This window comes from Thamnophis sirtalis, unplaced genomic scaffold, assembly GCF_051295495.1.
Source record: "Thamnophis sirtalis isolate CommonGarterSnake01/CBP01778 unplaced genomic scaffold, rThaSir2_p1.2 scaffold_10, whole genome shotgun sequence".
In the NCBI taxonomy this organism is placed as follows: domain Eukaryota; kingdom Metazoa; phylum Chordata; class Lepidosauria; order Squamata; family Natricidae; genus Thamnophis; species Thamnophis sirtalis.
In genome coordinates, this window is record NW_028261390.1 from 11,523,527 (window position 1) to 11,540,960 (window position 17,434).

The 17,434-nt window shown below is 42.1% G+C and overlaps 1 protein-coding gene across 7 annotated transcripts in view; it reads right to left on the reverse strand.

The window, feature by feature from the left end:
* The window catches only part of MAPK10 (mitogen-activated protein kinase 10), a 257,681-nt gene that overhangs the window by 207,523 nt on the left and 32,724 nt on the right, over nucleotides 1-17,434 (reverse strand). For all 7 annotated transcript variants that reach the window (XM_087724063.1, XM_087724067.1, XM_087724062.1 and 4 more), the window contains exon 2: nucleotides 69-279. The gene's annotated coding sequence lies outside the window, so the exon portion shown is untranslated. The remainder of the gene's footprint in view (nucleotides 1-68; nucleotides 280-17,434) is intronic.

The window sequence follows — 17,434 nt, forward strand, 5'->3', positions numbered from 1 at the left end:
AGCCGAATGAGCCAAACAGCAAAGCAAAGAAGTATTTGGACACAAGTCACATTAAGGACATGGCATACCTTTTTGTCTAAAGGCAGGAAAAGGAGATCAGGACCTTTAAAATGTTGGCGCTGGGCCACCTATGGTTGGGAAGACTTGAAGCTCTGCAGTTAAATGCCAACTCCTCCTGCTGCTCTCCCTCCTTAGGTTTCCTTGTTTGTAGAATCTCCGCTTCATCTGGAGCTCAAAGGAAAGGCAGTACAGGGAGACTTTTGATCCCCAGTTTCACACCTGAGAAAAGAAGGAAGGATGATTTGAGCTTTCTCCTAACCATAAAGTATGAAGGGATAGGGAGCAACCACACTAAAAAAACTGAAGCCAGTGGTGGGATTCAAATTTTTTTACTACCAGTTCTGTGGGTGTGGCTTGGTGGGCATGGCATGGCTTGATGGGTGTGGCATGGCTTGGTGGGCGTGGCATGGCTTGGTGGGTGTGGCAGCGGGATACTGTAAAATCCCCATTCCCTCCCCACTCCAGGGAAAGGTTACTACAAAATCCCTATTCCCCATTCAATCAGCTAGGGAGGCAGAGAATAGATGGGGGTGGGACCAGTCAGAGGCAGAATTTATGGGTTCTCTGAACTACTCAAAATTTCTGCTACCAGTTCTCCAGAACTGGTCAGAACCTGTTGAATACCACCTCTGACTGAAGCCAATATTGTTGATAGATAATTGTCTACATTAGGGGTATCAAACTCAAGGCCCGTGGGCTGGATCTGGCTCACAGGGTGATTAGATCTGGCCCACAGAGCCTCCCTGGAAATGGCAAAGGACCGGCCTCCGGTGCCTCTGCCAGTGAAAATAGAGCTGGGGGGGTGGTGGCAAGGAAGGAAGGAAGGAAGGAAGGAAGGAAGGAAGGAAGGAAGGAAGGAAGGAAGGAAGGAAGGAAGGAAGGAAGGAAGGAAGGAAGGGGATTATAATGAGAGGGAGAGTCAGAATGAACTCTGCCTTAGCACTTGGCCACCACAGCTGCCCTTGACATGAGTGACATCTAGCTGGCCACACCCACCCTGGCCACAACCCCCTGAGGTCAAACACCACCCTGATGCATCCCTGAATAAAATTGAGTTTGACACCCCGGTCTACATCATATCATAACTATCCATCCATTCCATACCTTTCTGCTAGATTCCACTGAATCCAGTTGATTCCTTGTCATTACGCAGACAAGACTACAATATGTAATATTATTTGCAACGTGGAAGTAATACAAATGCAGAAGTAATTTTCCCTGGCTGCCTTCAGGACAAGGTCCATTGGGTGTTGCCGAATGGAAAATGAAAGTTCAGAGAGCAGAGACAATCACCATCTGCATCCCAGTCTATTTCATGTATCAACGACCCATGTTTCCCCGAAAATAAGACTGAGTCTTATATTAATTTTTGCTTCAAAAGATGCAGTAGGGGTTATTTTCAGGGAAATACAGTACTAAATGCATCCATCTGACTGATGATCTTAACTGGGGTGTATTTTGGGGGTAGGGCTAATATTGCAAGCATCCTGAAAAATTATGCCAGGGTTTATTTTCTGGTTGGGTCTTATTTTCGGGGAAACAGTACACAGAGGCCAGATTTTAAAAACTTAATATTTAAAGGAAGAAAGTGAAATAAACTTGTTTACTGTTGCTAACTTAGGCAATTGGAACTCAAAAACTATGCAATTACAACTTATAGAGAGATCTCCTTTAGACTCCCCCCCCCCCCAATATCCTTTCTACTGTATATTACCTATACAGGTAATCCTCGACTTACAATTGAGCCCCAAGTTTCCGTTACTAAGCAAGCCATTTGTTAAATGTTTTGCCCCATTTTACCAGGGGCAAAAACTCTTTGCAACTTGTTAAGTTAGTAGCACAGCTGCTAAGTGAATCTGGCTTCCCCATTGTCTTTGTTTGTCAGAAGGCAGCAAAAGGTGATCGCATAACTTCGGGACAGTCATAGTGTCATAGTGCATGCCAGTTGCCGAGCGTCCAAATTTTCATCACATGACCACAGGGATGCTGTAAGGGCCGTAAGGGTGAAAAACATCATAAATTGGGTTTTTTTCAGTGCCACTGTAAGTTCAAATGGTCACTAAACAAATGGTTGTAAGTTGAGGAGTACCTAAATTAATAACACTAAAATAATGTCAGTTACATTGCTCAATTCATGAGAATGCAGGAAGTTTTGGAGTTGCTGAAAAGGAAGAAAACAGCCCAGCAGGAACAATGAAGATTTAAAGAAAAGCGGGGGGGGGGGGGGGGAGAATAGCAAAACAAATGAGGAAGGAAACTTACCTACAAACACACCACTTTCTCATCCTTCTTTTTATTTCACTTGAAAAACTCAGTGGCATATATGATCAGGAAAATAAGATATCGTAAACCTGATGTTTAACAAACTCAACGCCACTGAAATATTTCTAGTGGAAGTAGTTAACAAACAATGCTTTGTACAGGTGTAAAATCTGCCCAAATCTATACTCTAAATTTTGATGGCAGAAAAAGGAAAGTAAGGAAACCAAATGATTTTGTATCAAAGTTATTCACAAACACATTCACCCAAAACTCTCTTCTTTCGGAATGACTTATTTCTCAACGGGTTTAGAACTATAGCTTTATTATACAATCTCATTAATTGTGGCCTCCCTTGGAAGCATTCTGCATTAAGAAAAGAAATCTCTTTGTATATTAGATGCAACGATGCTTCTAATTTGGCCCTTGATTTTGAATAGAAGAGGATATATGTCTTCACTGTGCCTCCATCATTCTCTTTAGCTTGCTTCTGTGAAACGTCTGCGCAAATCTTTAAGAACAACACAGGACAATCTCTCCGATTCTGCATTAGGCAGACTTCCTTTTGGCTAGAGTAAATCTAATTAGACTTATTCTATAAAGTGCCCATAATTGAGTTGGATGGCTACAGGAAACAGACTGTACTGAAAATATAGCACACGGAAATTCTGCAAATGAACTGGCACTGTAAAACAATGATTGACTATTCCTTCCCCAAGGTTGATGGCAAGATTCTGGGTACAATGGCCTACTTCCAAGTATGTGTAGCCAGAGAAGAGTAGAGTAGAGTAGAGTAGAGTAGAGTAGAGTAGAGTAGAGTAGAGTAGAGTAGAGTAGAGTAGAGTAGAGTAGAGTAGAGTAGAATAGAATAGAATAGAATAGAATAGAATAGAATAGAATAGAATAGAATAGAATAGAATAACAGAGTTGGAAGGGACCTTGGAAATCTTCTAGTCCAATCCTTTGCTTAGGCAGGAAACCCTATATAATTTCAGACAAATGGTTATCCAATCTCTTCTTAAAAATCTCCAGTGTTGGAGCATTTACAACTTCTGGAGGCAAGTTATTCCATTGATTCATTGTTATAACCATCAGGAATTTTATCCTTAGTTCTAGGTTGCTTCTCTCCTTGATTAGTTTCTACCCATTGCTTCTCGTCCTGCTCTCAGGTGCTTTGGAGAATAGCTTGACTCCCTCTTCTTTGTGGCAGTCTCTGAGATACTGGAGAACTGGTATCATGTCTCCCCTAGTCCTTATTTTCATTAAACTAGACATACCCAGTTCCTGCAACTGTTCTTCATATGTTTTAGTCTCCAGTCCCTAATCATCTTTGCTGCTCTTCTCTGCACTCTTTCTAGAGTCTCCACACCTTTTTTTACATCATGGAAACCAAAACTGGATGCAGTATTCCAAGTGTGGCCTTACCAAGGCATTATAAAGTGGTATTAACACTTCACGTGATCCTGATTCTATCCCTCTGTTTATGCAGCTTAGAACTGTGTTGGCTTTTTTTGGCAGCTGCTGCACACGGCTGGCTCATATTTAAATGGTTATCCACTAGGACTCCAAAATCTCTCACAGTCACCACTATTGAGCAAGGTACCACACATATACTGTACCTGTGCATTTTGTTTTTCTTGCCTACATCATAATCTTAGACTTTTGCCCAGTTACTATTCTACAGCCCAATCTACTTCATAGACTTGCTCTTATACAATGTAGATTCCCCAATGTTCACCATCTTTAGTTCTCACTGTAAGGCAGAATACAAATAAAACAATAGAATCACCTCCCAGATGTGATTCCGCACCATAGGGAAATAACATGTAAAGCTGCACATCATCCCATTTCTATTAAATCCACTACTCATCCTCATGCAAACACTGTGGAAGTCTGAATATATGGTGTAGGATTAATTTGAATAATCAGATTGGTTGTTCTCAAACTGTACAAATTGGAAATTTCTCTACAATATACGTAAACAACTTTTTCCAACTCAGTCCAAAACTCTGAACTGATCTGATTCAAATTAACTGGACCAATAAGCACTAATTTTCCAAATCAAATCATGTTTTGATTGATTCCGCAATTTAATGTGTGCCGCTTCAATTAAGTATAGTACTTGCATTGCCAGTTGTAAGGAATGACTAAAGTATGTTTCGTTTCCACACTTTAAATGTACTTTATTTAATATGAGAACATATTCAATCTATGTTGCTAATAATCTTTTCTAACTTAAGATACCCCAAAAACTCTATAATTTATTTAATTATTCATAACTGAAATAACTTTCATTATTCAATTCCCTTCTTGTCTTTCTCTTCTTTAAAATGTAAAATTAAATAAACTATCCAATAAAACAGCAAAAAAACTCTAATTAAAAATATTTTCCCCCATCCCAAAACAAGGGAGGGGGGAGGGGGAGGGAAGGAAGGAAGGAATGAAAGAAGGAAAGAAGGAAGAAAAGTAGTATTCAGCAAGTTCTGATCAGTTCTGGAGAACTGGTAGTGGAAATTTTGAGTAGTTTGGAGAACTGGTAAATACCACCTCTGACTGGCTCTGCCCCCCCCCCCTCTATTCTCTGCCTCCCAAGTCCCAGCTGATCGGGAGGGAATGGGGATTTTGCAGAAACCTACCCCTGCCACACCCACCAAGCCACAGAAACAGTAGTAAAAACTTTTGAATCCCACCACAGGAAGGAAGGAAGGAAGGAAGGAAGGAAGGAAGGAAGGAAGGAAGGAAGGAAGGAAGGAAGGAAGGAAGGAAGGAAGGAAGGAAGGAAGGAAGGAAATTGTCTCCCTGATTTAGTTTGGGGCAGACAGAAAAATCAACTGCTTAAGAGACTCCTGTCATGTCAGCAATATAATTAATGAAAGAAACTCAGATAATAAAACAATGAAAGCATCACGACAATACAGTTGACATTTGGTTCACTTTCACTTGTTATTCCATTTGCAGGCAAATCCTACAAGAGTTCCCAAGGTATTTGCTATTTTTGGTTATTCAAAATAGGCGATGAGGAGAGAGGGGACACAGTGTATTTATTTATCATGCAGATGTATAGGGCACCCAATGCACAATGATGCTTCAGGTTGGAGGGGATTAGATATTGTAAAGAAAACAAACAGAAGCCCAATTTCTATAAAAAGGATTTTTATGTTCAAGTTGCAAACCATCTGCTTCTTCTGCAGGATTCTCAGTACAAACAGTCCTTAACAGTCCCCTTGCTTTGGGGGCGCCTACCCCCCAGGAGCACTCTATAAGCTTCCTAAAGGCTATTCATGCCCCTTTTTGGGGGGGGGGGGAAAGGGTTCATTTTCGCAAAAAAACGGGCCATTTTTGGGGAGGTCTGTAGAGTGCAAAAACTTTTTTAAAAAATTTGCCTCTTCAAAATCTTGGTGCATCTTATACTCCGGTGAGTATTATACTCCGAACAATACGGTATGTTAAATTGTTATTGGATCAGCATAATGCTCATCTGGGTGAGGATGGGTGTTATGTATTATATATAGTTGTCAGTTGAAGTTCTCAGTCTGGTCCTCTGTTGAAGTGGGACAATACTCTCTCCTGATTGCAATAGCAATAGCAGTAGACTTATATACCGCTTCATAGGGCTTTCAGCCCTCTCTAAGCGGTTTACAGAGAGTCAGCATATTGCCCCCAACAATCCGGGTCCTCATTTTACCCACCTTGGAAGGATGGAAGGCTGAGTCAACCCTGAGCCGGTGAGATTTGAACCGCTGAACTGCTGATCTAGCAGTAGCCTGCAGTGCTGCATTTAACCACTGCGCCACCTCGGCTCTTTGTGGGCTGATCAGCTCTTTGCCGCCTCAGTTTCCATTCGATCCCATCCGCGTCACCAGCGTTAAGTTCTGGGGGGAAGAATGGAGGCGAGGCCTGAGTGACTTCCAACAGCTCTTTATTCAATACTGTCTGTGAGGCAACTGTTGCTCCCTGGCTGACACAGCTCCTTTTATAGGGAAGCTGATCAGACCACAACCAATCAGGAGAGAGTATTTTCCCACTCTAACAGAGGACCAGACTGAGAACTTGAACTGATATCTCTATAGGTAATACATAACACCAGGGGTCTCCAACCTTGGCAACTTTAAGACCTGTGGACTTCCAATTGCTAGAATTCTGGGAGTTGAAGTCCACAGGTCTGAAGGTTGCCAAGGTTGAAGGCCCCTGCTCTAAGAAAATTCCCATTGGCACCCCCGCCCACATCCCTCTCAATTTAAGAAGGGCCACTGAGAGTGCCTTGATCCCCTAGAGCCAATGCTGTTGAAACCCTACTCTGCCAAGCACCGGAGCCTCCAGGATAGCGGGGAAATATTCAATTTTGAATTCCCTGAAGGAAGACTATAGCAAAAACCTTTTCTCAAAGGTGATGCAGTTTTAACGGAATTGCTATTTCGATTGTGAAACGTTTCTCTTGAAAAATATCCCCAATTGGGTATACAATGTATTCCAGGAGCCAGGCAAAAGAAAACTCTATAGTGGTGAGATCGCTACTTACATTCCAGCTGAAATGTTAAGAGTCAGCAGTTATTGTTGATAATAAAGTTTTGAATGTAATATATATATATACCCTTACTGGGATTTGAACCTGGGCTATATTACATACTAGGCAGACTTCTTAGCCATTAGGCCACAGGCTCTTATCCGTTAATCGGCTCGTCACAAGAGTCCATCACGACAGAAACCCAATGTTTTTTACTGTTGCCTTTGTTATATTTGTGTTTTTTGTTTTTTTTTTAATTTGTGCTGATAAATAAATAAAGGGAGACTAGTATAGATCTATTTCAAGCTATTTAGCTCTCATCAGCTAGCCATACCCTTACTGGGATTTGAACCTGGGCTATATCACCTGGGCTATATCACATACTAGGCAGTAAAAATCTAATAGATACCTTTCACCCTGGCTTCGCTGATAACGGATAAGAGCCTGTGGCCTAATGGCTAAGAAGTCTGCCTAGTATGTAATATAGCCCAGGTTCAAATCCCAGTAAGGGTATGGCTAGCTGATGAGAGCTAAATAGCTTGAAATAGATCTATACTAGTCTCCCTTTATTTATTTATCAGCACAAATAACACACACACACACACACACACACACACACACACACACACACACACACACACACACACACACACACACACACATATATATATATATATATATATATATATATATATATATATATACTTACATACATACACACACACACACACACACACACACTTGATGCCGTTTTGCTATTGAACCGCTGAAAAGGAAGGCAATCAAACGGCCTCTGCAGAATGCTTTGGGAAGGAGCCTTTGGTCAGAATAACTAATTTTTTAAAAAAAATTATTAGCAAGAAGAGTCTGTATTTTCTCTCAGTATGCAAGCATGCGTGTCTCTGGTGTGTGCTTTCGTATAATGCACAACAACAGAAAACTGCCATTTAATTGCCAGAAATCTCAGCAGAATACCCACACCATTGCTATATGAACCAGTAACTGATTTAGCAATAGCTAAATAAAGTCTCCCCTGGAGTAATGTTTAACTCATGGCAACTTTGAGTGTTGCTTTCACCGCAACAACATGGAAAGGGTTTTGCCACTGCCTTACGCTCTTTCAATGTTATCAGGGCTGGGATTCAGCCAGTTCAGACCGGTTTGGGCAAACCAAATGCTAATTTTACATCTGGTTTGCTGAACCAGTAGTTGAAAGGACTGCTGGTCATGCCCACCCTGCCCCACCCCTCCCAGGAGTCTCCACATGGCTAGTTCATCATGCCAGGTAAGTGCAGGGTCCACGTAGACGCTCTGGGAGGGTGAAAAACGGGCCTCCCGAAGGTTCCGGAAACAGGCTGGTTTCCGGCCTCCGGAGCCTGGGGAAGGTCGTTTTCGCCCTCCCGGAGACTTGAGGAAAGCCTGTAAAGCAAAGTGGGTTGCTGCCGGCATTACTGCCAGTTCGGTGCGCATGCAATTTTGGAAGCCTAAAATGGGCAGGGCGCATGTGTGGGGAGGGCGTGCACGGGGTGCATACACAGGGGACGCTTGCATTGCATTTTGGGGTTTCACACTAATGCTCATTTGCACACACATGCTTGCGTTTTGGGCACTTGGCACCAAAAAAGGTTAGCAATCACTGTACTTAGTCATTCAGTAAATCCTGCCATTCTAGTTTTGGATTAAAGCAATGACTACGGCAACCGGAATACTTTACTGAACATAATCATACTATTTTTTCAGTTATAAAGGTTCTCATGCTCAATAGCAATTTAACAGTAATAGTAATAGCACTTACTTATATACCACTTCACAATGCTTTACAGCTTTCTCTAAGCGGCTTACAAAACCAGCATATTGCGCCCAACAATCTATGTCCTCATTTTACCAAACTCGGAAGGATGGAAGGCTGAGTCAACCTTGAGCCGGTCAGGATTAAACTGCTGGGAATCAGAAGAATTAGCCTGCAATGCTGCAATTTAACCATTGCACCACCTGTTATCTACAGGTCTATCGCTGACATAAATATTGTAAAGACTGAATGTCATAACTTTTCTAATATTTGAAAAGTAATAATAATTACAATGGTGCCTTGATACTCAACTACTTTGAAACTCATCATATTTGGTCCTCAACGTATTTTGAGGCAAAAATGCTGTCCCAGTACTCATCATTTGTTTAGTAGGCTTCCTGCAGGCTACAACTTGTCACTGTCAGCTGCTTACTACATTATTCTTGGTGGGGGGAAATTGTTTGGTACGGATCATTTTTTGTACTCATCGCACCTCCCTGAACTAATTAATGATGAGTACCAAGGTTCCACTCTACTTTAAAAATGAGAACAGCCTAAATTCAATCATTCCATGAAAGGTATATAAAGAAACAAGTCAAACTCCTGAAATTTATTATTATTTGTTTGTTTAAAGTGATTGGCTGCCAAACTCTAGTGGACTGGTTTACTTTTTATTTGGTTAGTTTTTGCTTTTTGTTTGTATACATAAACTATACAAACATGTGCTAAGCATCATTTATCATTTATTTATGCTCCCAAACATATGCCATGTTTAAACCTTTCTTTTGAATAACAGCTCCCTAGATTCAAAGCAGCCGATGAATTTTCATTGATAATCATATTATAAAATGGTAAAAACCTTGTGTCAAGGTGTGGTTAGTGTGAAGTACCCGTGGTTCGCCCATGAGGCCAATGTTGAGAAAAGACACGGACCCGAGCTTTCTCAGGATGAGGCGACCCAGATTGGGGTCTGGGAGCCCCTTTTATTGAGATAGGACAAAGGCAGGAGGAGCAATCAGCATGTGATTTAAGACAGCCTGTCAAACTACAATTGCTAATCTACTGCTCAGGGAAGTTCTGTCTATATATGGTCAAATCCTGGGCGTCGTTGGGTAAGGCACATCTAGAGTGAACTGTCAGGATGTTATGTCTTTTAGGAGTTTGTTTTTTCCTGTGTGGTTCAGCGTGGCTGCGCATGCCCTGTTATGCACTGGGCCATGGGTGACCGCCACACCTACACAAGGAGTTATATGACAACAGGTTAGAATTCCATTTAATGTAGAGATTAAACCCGAAATCTAAATTTACTGTGCATTTAATTGGCATAGCGATCATCCCATAGTCTTTAGGATTAGGTTGACTGATAAGAGAGGATCCCTCCTGATGACTTTCAGTAAAGTTATTTACTTACCACATAAATCAATATATGGTAAAGGACACCAAATGCAACAGAGCAATTGTGCCGTATTGCCACAGCTGCTCATCCGTGCATGACTGATCATAATCTAGCCTTCAAGTAAAAACAGTTGAACTGTTTCAAAACAGCGATTAATATTCAAGGGGAGACACAGCAGTTCTCTTGGATCAGGAAATGTGGAGGACAGATGTTTGGCAGCCTTGCACAAGGTTCACTGCCGATGTCAGACAATTTCAAAAGAACAAACAAAGCATCCTTTCTTGTCACCATAGAAGCAGAATGTGTACCATGGGGAAGAGTGGCGAAAGAGAGGATACTAAAAAGAAATAAAGAATAAGGCAGGCTAATTCTCCTAGCAAGATGCCCGTGGTGAAATTATGTGTTTGTGTGTGTCTCATATCATACCATCTCATTCATTCTCTTACATGCATATATTATAATAACATAATATTATACAGTATAATACAATAACATGGTGCTGGAGAAGACTCTTCCCTCCCAAGTGAATTAGAGGAAGAGTGGGAAGCAGAGGAGAGAAGAAAGATAAGAAGAGAGGGACAGGTGAGAGGGTGAGGGGGAAAGATGAGCTGTATAAGGAGGAGTGGTAAGGGGAGAGAGGAGAAGGAGAAAGGGAGGGGAAGTAGAGTAGAAAATGATGGAGGGAAGACAGGATGTAGAAAGGGGGAGGAGAGAGGGGGAAGAAAGTGTCGGATAAGGTATAAATATGGTGTATGGAGAGCAGAAGAGCCAATAACTGGTTTTTTTTTCCCTTTGGTAGTTGATGGTAAGATGAATTGATATAATTACTTAATAATACAACATGATATTGACTATGTAATAGTATACATGTGATTATATGCTATGAAAATGGAAAATAAAAAAAAACTTTCTATGCGGAGAAGACTCCTGCGAGTCCCTTAGACTGCAAGGCGATCAAACCGGTCAGTCCTAGAGGAGATCAACCCTGACTGCTCTTTAGAAGGCCAGATCCTGAAGAGGAAACTCAAATACTTTGGCCACCTAATGAGAAGGAAGGACTCACTGGAGAAGAGCCTAATGCTGGGAAAGATTGAGGGCAAAAGAAGAAGGGGACGACAGAGAAAGAGGTGGCTGGATGGAGTCACTGAAGCAGTAAGAGTGATCTTAAATGGACTCCAGAGGATGGTAGAGAACAGGAAGGCCTGGAGGAACGTTGTCCATGGGATCGCGATGAGTCGGACGCAACTTTGCAACTAACAACAAATAATAACATAACATAACACCACAACATAACATATAATATTATGTAGAGCAGTAGTTCTCAACCTGCGATTTGAGCCAAACAAATAAATTAGGTATAAACCTTACAATGTCACACTCTACATAATAAATAGATTGGGAGAACCCTAGGTTCATGCATTCCCAAAATAAAAAATGGACACGCCATTCTTCTTTTTTCCTTTCCCTTCCTATTTCCATTTTCTGTTCTTTAATTAAAGGAAAATTATAAAGAAAGAAAGAGATGAAGTTTCCAGTTGAAGTGGGATATGGGCTCCTTTGGAGAAACAGTGAAAGATCTATTGGTAAGCATACAAACACATAACAAAGGTATAATTAAATGGGAAAATTGGGACTCAATTGTTTGGAGGATTAATTTTCCCTTGGTAGGTTGAAACCATGGGGATTTGTACACCAGTCAAATAATAAGCAGCCTTGTATACCATATCATTTATATACCCCAAGATTGTGTCATTGATTTGTTGACTTCTTTTGAAATTATCAGTGGCTTCCATGGGCTTAGGCAGAGATATCATGACTTCTCACATCTTTTGCACACAATGAACTCGTGTACCATGTAGATGAAAGCCTATGGTAATATTTTCCGATTATCACCCAGGTTTCATGGGATCCTGCTGCTACAGCTGGCATAAGGGGGGAAAACCCATTAGTTCCTTAGTCCGTCCAGTTGTCCAGCACCAAGGTGTGGGGAGAAAACTCACATCTCACTAAGATGTTGCCTTAAATTCAGTGACAAAAAAATTATCTTTTTGTACAATTGTGACGCCTTGGTCACATTAAGACTTGCTTTGCTGCTGCAATCTTATTTTTTCAGCCTGCTGGTATTTTCACCTGCAGGGTCAGATAAGAGAGTTTGCTTTCCCAAATTCTGAAATTGCCTTGTCCACTCAGTGTGAGAGACTTTTTCATTGCCATCGTTTTCAGCACAGCCAGCTGCATTTTATTGGTAAATGAAGCATTCCATCTGTAGCTTGTAACACACCTCAGCTCATTAGGCGTGAAAAGCTTTCTTTATAAAAATGCGAAATATTAATCACAGCCATTTGCCTTCCGGTCTCAAGAGGCTGCTTCCACAGTTAAATTTCTTCCTCTATCATAGTTTCAGAATGAGACAAGATACAAATAATATACATCCTTCCAATCAAACACTGGTCCAGTCACATCGCAGCATCCTAAATCCCCCAAAAGCATCTGTTTATCACATCTTTTCTCCAAGGTGCTCATGAGAGTACAGACATGAGTGTGATCTCATTTATCACAATCAGGGAAGTGAGCGAAGGATGAACCACAGTGATTTCAGCACGAATTCATGACTCAGTATTTCTCAGTCCAACCAACCAACTCTCCCAGGGGATACTTTCAAAGATTGAATGACGGGTTCTCAAAGCAATTAGAAAAAGAAGATAGCTGCCTACTTTTTAGGTGCTTCAACATCTGTTCATTTAATAAAGCTAGCATAGTCAGGAACTTAGTGCATTCTTAATTAGCACATTAATATTTTTTATAATTCTACTCAATTTATATAGCCACCTCAGCTAACTGCACAACTCTTAAGTGATGTACGTGATGTAAAATATTTAAAAACGCTCATGGAATTCATAAGATTCAGTCGTAAACATGACAAATAATAACTTGAACCAGGTGTTTTTTTTTCCAGAATACCAGAGTAAAAGAGTTGGAAGAGACCTTGGAGGCAGGGGTAGGATTCAGCCGGTTCGGACCGGTTCAGGCAAACTGGATGCTAATTTTAATCTGAACCAGTAGTTGCAAGGACTGGCTGGCCCCGCCCACCCCTCCCAGGAGTCTCCACGCGGCCTGTTTGATGCTAGGTAAGTGCAAGGCCTGTGTGGAGGCTCTGGGAGGGCAAAAAACGGGCCTCCATTTCTTTATAAAAATGTGAAATATTAATCACAGCCATTTGCCTTCTGGTCTCAAGAGGCTGTTACCACAAACTCGAGAAAAGCCTCCGGAGCCTGGGGAGGGCAAAAACACACACACCCCGCGCCATGGTCCAGGAGGCCAAGTAGGCCATGCCCACCATGGCCATGCCCACCTAACAACCAGGCAGAGAACCGGTTGCTAAAATTTTGGAATCCTACCCCTGTTTGGAGGTCTTCTAGTCCAACGTCCTGCTCAAATAGAAAACCCCATACCATTTCAGAAAATATTCTTTAAAACCTCCAATGTTGGGGCACCCACAATTTCTGGAGATAAAAGTCTTTCCACAGATTAATTGTTTTAACTGTCAGGAACTTTTTCCTTATTTCTAGTTAGGTTCTCCCCTTGATTAGTTTCCACCCATTGCTTCTTGCCCTTCCTTCAGGTACTTTGGAGAATAGGTTGACCCATTCCTCTTTGCGGAAGCTTCTTTACAGGGCTATAATTTCTGGAGGAGGAGTCACGATACTTCCCAAACATTACCTATATGCCTTGTATGCTATTACTTAAGTCCATTATAGCCTATCAAATTTTGATAATTTGCTAACTAGACAATATTAACTCTTAGTCACCACATAGATCAGGGATGTCAAACTCAATTTCATTGAGGGCCACCTCAGGGTTGTGTTTGACCTTGTGGGGGGAGGCGTAGCCAGGGTAGGCATGGCCAACTCAATGTCACTCGTATCGGGGTACCTGTGGTGGCCAGAGCACTCTGCCAGCAAAAACGGAGTCCTGAGCTCTGTTTCCAGCTGCGATGGCCTCCTGCAATCCTCTGACAGCAAAAATTGAGCCCTTCCAAGTACCGTTTTTGCTGGCAGAAGCACCATTTCCAGGGCAGCCCCATGGTCCAGACCTAAGTACCCCACAGGCCGTATCCAGCCCCCACATCTTGAGCTTGACACCCTTAACATAGATGGTGACTAATCTGAGATGATCTGCCCCGATAAAGCTTTCAGATATTCCCGCCGATAGCATCCTTCACAGCTATACGCTCCATTACAGCATTCTTCATTTGAAAGCCTGCAATAGCCAGAGCAAATAAAAATTCTGAACAAAAAACATCTGAACAGCATCAAACGTATCTATTTGCTGCATTAATTTACCTAATTGCGAATCTAGTGATATATTTTTTGTTCTAGAAACAGTCACTAGATCACTGATCACCCCACATTATAATACTAATAATAATCTAAGTCCATATAATAGTAGGATACATTTTTTGTTGCAGAAATGTGTACGGCTGTGGCTAATTATTGTATGCAATACATATAGCTGAATTTGCACTAACAGCCATGTTGTCACCTGTTACTATGAATGCTGGCATAACCAAGGGTGGGCTTCAAAAGTTCCAGCAACGGGTTCTCTGCCCAGTTGCTAGGTAGGCATCGCCATGGTGAGCATGGCCTAGTCGGCCTCCTGCACCACGGCGGGTGTGTGTGTGTGTTTACCTTCCCCAGGGTCCGGAGGCTTTCCTCGAGCCTCTGGGGGGGGGGCAAAAACTGCTTCCCCGGTCTCCAGAGGGCCTCCAGAGGACGGAAACGGACTAGTTTCCAGCCTTCCGAAAGGCCCATTCCCCCCCCCCCCCCGAGCCTCTGCACGGGCCCTCCATTTCCCTTGCATCCAATACGGGCCGTGTGGAGACTCTTGGGAGGGGAGGGGAGGGTTGGGAGGAGCCAACCAGGGGTGGGATTTGGAGGTTCTCCAAACTGGCCATAGCGTTAGCTAAAGCAAGCCCGTACCAAGCCCATACCACCCCTGGGCATAACTCCTCTCATTAGATTGTAAAACACAGTGGAGACATTACATTTATCACTTTGACTGCTAAATTTCTACTTGCAGATTTCCCAATGGCAGACACAGGGATAGCTCATCAAACATAAAGGAGAAATAAAGATTGTTGTTGGTTTTTTTGCGTCCATACATTATTGTCAATCTTCTAAATGAAACAAATAATGAACCAGGACAGATTTTAGTAGGCTAAAGCCATATTTTAAAACCCCAACGAACTGCAGAGGTTGAATTTTTAGCATCTAGTAAATTAAAATGCTTTGGTAGTAATCAAACTTCCTGTTTGATATTTGTAATGTCATTCAACAAGATGGTTTCATCTGATCTTTAGTTAAACATTGCATTTGGTGTTTTTCTACAGATGAACAGAAATACCTTGAGATATTAAAGGTGGGAAAGGGAGGATTGAGTTTTGATTCTACATTTAAAAAACCAAGTATTTCCTCTTTAAAAACTTGAGATTTCATTTATGAAATATACATGAAAGATGCATGAAAAACTTTCTGAATCTCCCTCTTCACACCTGTTGAATTACTATATCAAAAATAAAGAGTATGAGCAACAACTTGCTATGAGTATGAATATAGTAGATGTCAGGCCTGCAGTCATATTCCTTTTTAGGATCTTTGGCCTGCCACACTCTCTATTATTTCATTATACTGTTTCATTAGTGTAGTAATTTAGAGGGGGGAATAGAAAGGAGTAGAATTGTGGAATGTGTTGTTGTCATTCCTTTCTAGAAGCCCAAGGTTTTGTCTCTGCACCTCTGCACCTGACCGGAACCAGCTGGGTGGAGATGCCAGCGTGGCCGAAGAAGATTGGACTACGTAATGGATTTATGGGTGTGGGGATAAGATCATGAACTTTCAACTGGGTGGAATCGCAGGAAGCTTTTAGATTTGGGATTCCACAGTTTGTTGCCAACATGTCTGTCTTATTAAATTGGAACTTTAAGGATAGCTCTGCCTAGTACTCTGATTTAATTCTACGTGATATTTGGAACGCTGACAGTAGATATTTATATGTATGCAAAGAGTCAAAATGTCAAACGCTTGTATGGTTAATGGTTAAGCTTTTTACTCTTTCCAGGCGTAGCTAGCAACGAAAACACTTATGCTTTCCAGTCGTCCCAGATATTCTCTCACATCAGATCTAGTTTTCTCTGTCAAAATGCTGAGTGAATTGAAAAATCAAATATCGTAGGAATGAAATAAAAACATACAGTTGTTGAACCCTTTTGGTTATTCCAGTATATTTATTAATTACAGTCCCATTTCTATAGTACAGTGATGGCGAACCTTTTAGACAGAGTGCCCAAACCGTGTGCGCGTGCATGCCCAAACTGAAAGGTGCGGATATGCGCAAATGTGTGCATGCATTGACATGCGCATAAACGGACATGTGCATGCATGGACATGCACGCAGGCGCAGCAGAGACCCGAAGACCAGCTGGCCAGTGGGAGGCGGAGCATCCCAGCACCAGCATCATGGCAAGAGGTAAGATCTTTTTCTTTCATGAACGTCTGTTTCATCATTTGCAGGGAAACAGAAGCTCACAAAACACCAAAAAACAGATATGTGCAGTGCACACCAGTGGTGGGTTGCAAAAGGTACGCCCAGGTATGGGCATACTAGAGCCTGCCCTGAGCACCGGGTACCATTCCGGTACGGTGTTCCAGAAGGCCCACTTGCCCACCCAATCTCCTTACCTGTCCTTTGGTGCTTCCGCGCACGGCGTGTACGGTGCCTGCGCGATGCTCTGCCGAGCAGCTGGAGTGTTGCGGAGGCTTGCGGAGGTGTTGCAGGCAGGTATGATGCGGCAGGCAGGTAGGATGCACACCCCGCACGTGTCCATGTGGCTGACTGGTTGGAACGGGATCCGGAACCCACCATTGGTGCACCCCGACCACTGTCTCCGGGTTTCCGGTGCTCTGGCATGCGCACATGCATATTCATGCACATGCCTTCCAGTTTGGGCACTCAGTGCTGAAAAGGTTCACCATCACTGCCCTACCCTATCCTACCATGCCTCACTATGGGATATTATAGGTTTTGTGTCAAAGAAGGTTCTTTACGCCTTTCCTGATGCTTTATAATATTTTTCACATAGGCAGGTTTCATTATTTACTCTGCCCTCCCCTTTGCAGCACAAGTTCAACCATGTTTCTAGCAGTGATTGGTGAAAGATTCTTTCTGCTTACCAACTCCAGAGGAGTTTAATTTTTATCTTTTACATATGGACAGGTTTAGCTGTGGTTTAGTGGTAGCATTTGAATATTGCCTGTACTCCTTCCTGGCCTTTTTATCAATAATAAATAAATCCTGGAATGACTCAGAAGAAAAAAAAGCACCAATCTACTTTTTCATTCTTCCCCTTTTTGCATTGAAAAGCTTGATT